The sequence below is a fragment of the Lynx canadensis genome, chromosome B1 (genome assembly GCF_007474595.2).
Source record: "Lynx canadensis isolate LIC74 chromosome B1, mLynCan4.pri.v2, whole genome shotgun sequence".
Taxonomy (NCBI): Eukaryota; Metazoa; Chordata; class Mammalia; order Carnivora; family Felidae; genus Lynx; species Lynx canadensis.
The window spans coordinates 53,145,177-53,151,455 of record NC_044306.2 but is presented as its reverse complement, the minus strand read 5'-3'; the positions used below and the strand labels follow the sequence as shown (position 1 = coordinate 53,151,455).

Genomic DNA, 6,279 nt, shown 5'->3' with positions numbered 1-6,279 from the left:
AATAAATAATTTTCAACCAGTTTCCTTAGCAACTAACCAATTGACATAAAAAAGAAAAGGATTTGTTCTGTCTGCTTTGAACTATAAGCTGCTACATAATTTGCTTATTATAGACTTTATAGAGGGATATCTGATATATAGGCTTTTTTCCATTACCTCAATGTCCAAAAGTCCTGGGATTTTATCAACTTATATTTAAAAACAATGTGTTCTATCCACCATTTCGACTGAGACTATAAGAAACATAAACAAAACCAGAGAATTTCACTGGATTTTTACTATTATACTGAAATACCTGATTTACCTTTATTGTTTGGAATTGCATGAACATGACAAAAGTCATGGTGAAAATATCTGGATTTGCATTTCTATGAGAAATGTGATGGGAAGACAATTTTGCAATAGTGGTAAAAAGAGAGGATCTTGGCCACACCGTGATGAGCCAGAATCTGTAAGTGCCAAGTGAGAAGTGTCTCCATGCTACATGGGGATGGACAATGGACACTCAGAAGGATATTCAACCCCAAAGCAGCAGCCAACAACACATATCTCTGGGAAATGTCACACAGAAAATGACATAAAATCCTGGGATGCAGTTGGATGCAGAGAACATGCATACAGAATAACGTACAAAAAAAGAATTAAAAGATTGGTGGCTTTTGATTCTCAACAAAACATGGAATTCAGAGAAATACCTTCATTTGGATTTGGATTTGCTGTTTTGCTTTTCATTGTTACAAGTTTTTCATTAGCATACTCTCTTTATGAATACAGCAAAATATACATGATTTCATTTTTAAATCACAGTGCATTTAGGTGTCTATTAATAGTTTATAAGAAAATTATTTTTTGTTCAACTACATGATTTACACTTTAATTTTACTGTGTACATAATCTGACACACAATGAAGGTTAAAAGTGCTTCCCCAAACCACACTTTTAATCAAAGCCTAGAATCCTCAGGGGCAATTGTTAAAAATGAAGGTTTCTAGAGCTCTCTAAAGGACTGATTAAATAAGTTCCTTGGAAACCACTGTTTGACATCACCAACTGTAAACTCTCTAGCATCACACTGTAGAGAACATACCGACGCACTTACTATCGGTGTGCATACATGGTCTGGAGTTATATTTTGCATTTGTTACTTGATATAGGCCTTTCTGTATCTTCATTTAATGCTTGATTCTCTTTTTAAATCTTGGGAACAGAAAAAGAGTTTTTTTCTTAAGTTTTTTATGTTAATTCCAGTTAGTTAACATAGTGTTTTATTACTTTATATTAGTTCCACTCATAGTGATTCAATACTTCCATAAGAAAGAAACTTTAATGATTGTTTTCTGTAAGTCAAAATCAATCCCAAGGAAATGGATGAAGCATACTCATAGGACAGGTGCAGTTTCCGAAGTGTAATCCTTTATTAAGGTAAAAAAAATCCTTCAGGATATAAAAATAAAAGGGATTAGTTTACCCTGAATTATTGGATAAATGTTTAAGACTCTTGCCTTGATCTTAGGGATATGGAATTGATGATCACACATACACTCCATCTTTTCCAGGATTCCATCATTATGGAAGAACCTGGTGGCCTCCTTAACATTTTGAAGATTAAATATATCCCAATCATTAATAGCTCTATTAATATCTATGTGTCTGGGACATTCAAAAATTTATCTATGCCAGTTTTCAAAAACACCTGTGTTTCTATAACCATCCTTGAATACTAAGTCTATAAATGTATTACATCTTATACAAAGAACTGCCATGCTCAAATTTTCAGTGTTTCATTGGTTCAGGTTTTCCTTTAGCCACACCTTTTGTAATTCTGTGATTGTGCCATGTTCTTGACCTTTTTAGACAGAGGAATTCCCATAAATGTGATATCTCTATGACAGCCTTTAAACAAACCCCACCTCATTGAAAAATATAGTTATTCTACTCTTAACTGTTCTTAATTTGGCCACAGGTCCTTTGGATACCAATACTTTAATTAAATATTGTTATTTTGTTAACTAGACAGCAGTTTAATGGAAAAAGTATTACCCCTAGAATGCAACACTGCCATTTCAAGCAATTACCTAGTTCTATGTCTCCTTCATCTATAAAATGGGGCTGATGTGACCTCTTGCCTACCTTGACAGTTTTAAGGGAAAAAATGGGAAAATAAATATAAAATTGCTTTTATTTTTTTTTTCAACGTTTATTTATTTTTGGGACAGAGAGAGACAGAGCATGAACGGGGGAGGGGCAGAGAGAGAGGGAGACACAGAATCGGAAACAGGCTCCAGGCTCCGAGCCATCAGCCCAGAGCCTGATGCGGGGCTCGAACTCACGGACCGCGAGATCGTGACCTGGCTGAAGTCGGACGCTCAACCGACTGCGCCACCCAGGCGCCCTAAAATTGCTTTTAAAAGATTATTTTGAATGGTGCTCATAAATATAAATACCAGTTAGTCTGAATTTGAAGTTAACACATAACTTGCCCCCTACTAAACCACTGACCAACAACTATGTACTTGCTTTTTATGAAAAGCATATCCATGCCTATGGGAAAAGCACTAGAAATTGGTTAAAATCTAGCCCTGCTCCTCAGTGATAGGCCAGTTCACTTCATTTCTTTTAATTTCGGCTTTATTATCAAAGCGTAGGAATTATGATGGAAATAGTGCTGCGAGACTTGGAAACTATATTCAGAGACTGAACTTATGAAAAATTCAAAAATAACAGATGAAGTCAGAAATGACCAGTCTTCGGAAGAATAAAATATGTAAGGTAAGAAAGTGTAAACTGAGAAATGCAAAAATAAGTTGCCTTTTCACACATATAAATACACGCACATCTTCATCCCTTCTAGGTTCCATGTAGGAAGTTAGTCAAGAGAGAACGGTCATTCGAGCAGAGGGCTCAAGGATGAGAGGAAACCTGCCATAGAAAGACAAGGGGAAGGAGCATTCCTGAAATAGAGGAAACGGCCAGCGTAAAAGCTGTGGGTAGGAAGTAAGCTTGCCTCAAGGTAGGTGGAGGCCAGCACACTTAGGGTCTTGCAATAGGAAGCCACTGGGGCAGTAAGCAGAAGAGTGACACAGTTTAAAACTCAAAAGATTACTCAAGCTGTTCTGTGACAGTGAACAATACAGAGACAGGTGACAGCGGGGAAGCCCAATTAGGAGCCCCCTGTGATAATTCAGGCCAACAATAATGGTGGCTGGGCCAGGGTGGTAGCTTGGAGGAAGTAGGAAGCAGCTGGTTGTAAGATACATTTTGAAGTTGAGCTAATATGACTTACTGATGGATTGGTTCATACTCAGATGCCCAGTAGACACTATGGGCATCAGCGAAAGGCTTTGGGACCAAATACCCACAGTGCCCCTTGTTAGCTGGCAGCGTGATTTGACCAGGGTTCATTTTCCTTATTTGTAGGATAAACATGAAATAATAGCACCTATCTCAAAGGTTTGTCACAAGACAAAATGAAATAATCCATAAAGGCTTTCAGCCTAATAAAGGTTAGCTATTATTATCACCATTATTCTAATTATTACCATTTTCCACCGGTGATTGTATTAAGCCTTAGGATTGATCTCTCAGCTACTGACCTTCTTGTCCTCCATCCTCTTCAGATTGCTCTGTCTCAAATATAAATTTCGTGGCTCTGTCCTGCTGAGAATGAGTGGTTCCTCATTCAGATAAAATTAACTCTTGGGAATAGTATATTTAGTCTTTGGTAACCTGACTCCTTTCTTACCTCTGTCACCTCTTCAACCCACCTCTCACTTTGTCTTTTGGTTTTAAGGAGATATTTATAGCTCCTTAAGGAGGTAACAGGTCTTATTTCTTTCCTGCCTGTGCCTTTTCTTATGCTTTTCTCTCTGCCTGAAATGACCTTTTCTGGTGTCCTTCTCTGAACTTTTTAGAGTTTAACTTGAGTGTAGCTTCCTGACGTTACAATGTGGTACAGAGTCCTCTCTTAAGAGGCCCCATGACATCTGATCTAGATTATAAATTCTAAACAAGAAAAACTGCTATGATATCAAGCTTGGTCCAGTGTGAAGCACGTAATGTATGCTCAATAAATGTTCAGAGATTTGTACTTTTAAAAAAATCTTAAAACATAAAATGTGTTCCTCTTTTGACATTCTTTTGACCAGAGGAAGACCTTCTGATATGGCACCCATGATTGCTGGGATTCTCAGCGTTCATAAAAGAATCTTAACTCTACTCACACGTCATATATGACATATGCTTGTGAATTCAGCTGGCATTAGCTGCATGAAGTTAGTTTTCAGAGACTAGCCCACTGGACCAGATAATATTGTATATACTTCTCTATCAGTCTAGATCAATCGAGAAATGTGAATTTAAACTATTTCATTTTTACCCCATCCAAATTATTTTCACTTAAAAGGAGTTCCAGTGTCATGACATCAACATGTACTGGGGATTATTAAAACAGTCTTTGAAACACTTAAGAATATTGACCCAAAAGTTGTGGGAAACACTTTTACATAATTACTACTTTAGGTTGAATGGCAAGAGAAATCCCTACATTATCATACTTCATACTTCATCTTGTGAAATTGCTCACATTAATTTTCTTATATGGTAATTTGCTTATTAATCAGAATGCCTTAGTCTCATGCGTTGCTAGTTATCTTAGAACCAAATCTGTACCACTCTCATAGTAAGTATAGAGATTATAATAGTGTGGTGTTTTTTTGGTTTTGGTTTTCTTGCCTAATTCTTAATCTATTGTCCCCACCCTATTCTACTTTCTCCTTTTGTCTTACCTCAAATTATGAATCCTGGTATTAATCAGTAACACTAGTTATAATAGAGAGTAACAAATATGCTGTGTAATCTCTCATATGCATAGAACCTTATCTCATATTGACATGCACAGTCTAGGAAAGGTGACTCCAGCAGACTGAGCCTACCTCCAGGGGGTCATTCCAGAACCCAGCTAACTGAGCCTTTGCCATCTCCAATATGTGGCTTTCAATGTAAACAGATGCCATTGTTACCCCCATTCAACAGGAAGAGAAAAAGAACGCAGAGGTATAGACATAGAACTTTCTTATGGCCAGGCCTGAAAGGGATTCCCACCACTTCCGTTCACAGTCTCTGGCTAGAACTCAGGGAAATGGCCTCACCTGCCTGCTTTGGGGGCTTGGATATACAGTCTAATTATGAGCCCAAAGAAGAACCCAATGTCAATTTGTTAAACAGCTAGCAGTATCTTCTACAAACATATTGGCAAGTCCCAAACCCTTACTAAACAGGCAGAATAAGATTAAATAGAAGCACCCATATGGAAGAATGTTTTTAAAACATTCATAATAGAAGCAGAATATTAGGTTAAAAACTCAAGTTAAATGATGTAGGATACAAAAGTCATTAATCTCCCTAAATTTCAAAATTTGTTACACTTAAAGAAAATTAAACACTTAAGAAAATAAATATTGAATGTTATTTATTTATATTTTTTAAATTTTATTTTAAAGAGAGTGGGCAAGTGGAAGAAAAGGGAAGAGGGAGAGAGAAAGGGAGTGAGAGAAAGAGAGAGAGAGAGAGAGAGAGAGAGAGAGAGAGAGAGTCTCCAGTAAACTCCATGCTCAGCATGGAGCTCGATCCCACAACCCTGGGATCATGACCTAAGTCAAAATCAAGAGTTTGGACACTCAACCAAATGAGTCACCCAGGCACCCCAAATGTTCTTTATTTAGATTAAGAAAATGTTTCTTCATTTTGGAAACGAAAACATTACCAAAACTGAATTTAATTTAGTGTACGGTGTGATCATTTTTTATAGAACATATTTTTCTCAGATTAAGACTATTGATTTGTGCATACAGAATTTTACTGGAGGATGAACATAATATTTTCCTAGTAATGCCATTGTGTTATACTGTCATACTCATTTTAGAGAACGAGTCAAATGAAGAACAAACCACTTTTTACATAAGATAGGGATATCTTATACACCTAAATTATATGATGTACTTAGAGTAATCAAAATCATGAAGACAAAAAGTATAATAGTGGTTTCCAGGATGGAGAAAGAGGAGACTGGGTATGGTTTCAGCTTCGTTTCAACTTCACAAGATGAAAAGAATTAGGGAATGGATGGTAGTGATGGTTGCACAACAATGTGAATATATTTCACATCACTGAACTGTACATTTAAAAATGGTTAAGATTGTAAATTTTATGTTACGTGTATTTTAACTCCATTTAGAATAAGAAGAGAAAGGGGCGCCTGGGTGGCTCAGTCGGTTAAGCTTC

The 6,279-nt window shown here is 36.7% G+C and overlaps 1 pseudogene; it reads left to right on the top strand.

Moving 5' to 3' along the window:
• The first annotated feature begins 497 nt into the window (after positions 1-497).
• On the top strand, positions 498-5,087 carry LOC115512957 (annotated as a pseudogene).
• Positions 5,088-6,279: the final 1,192 nt, after the last annotated feature.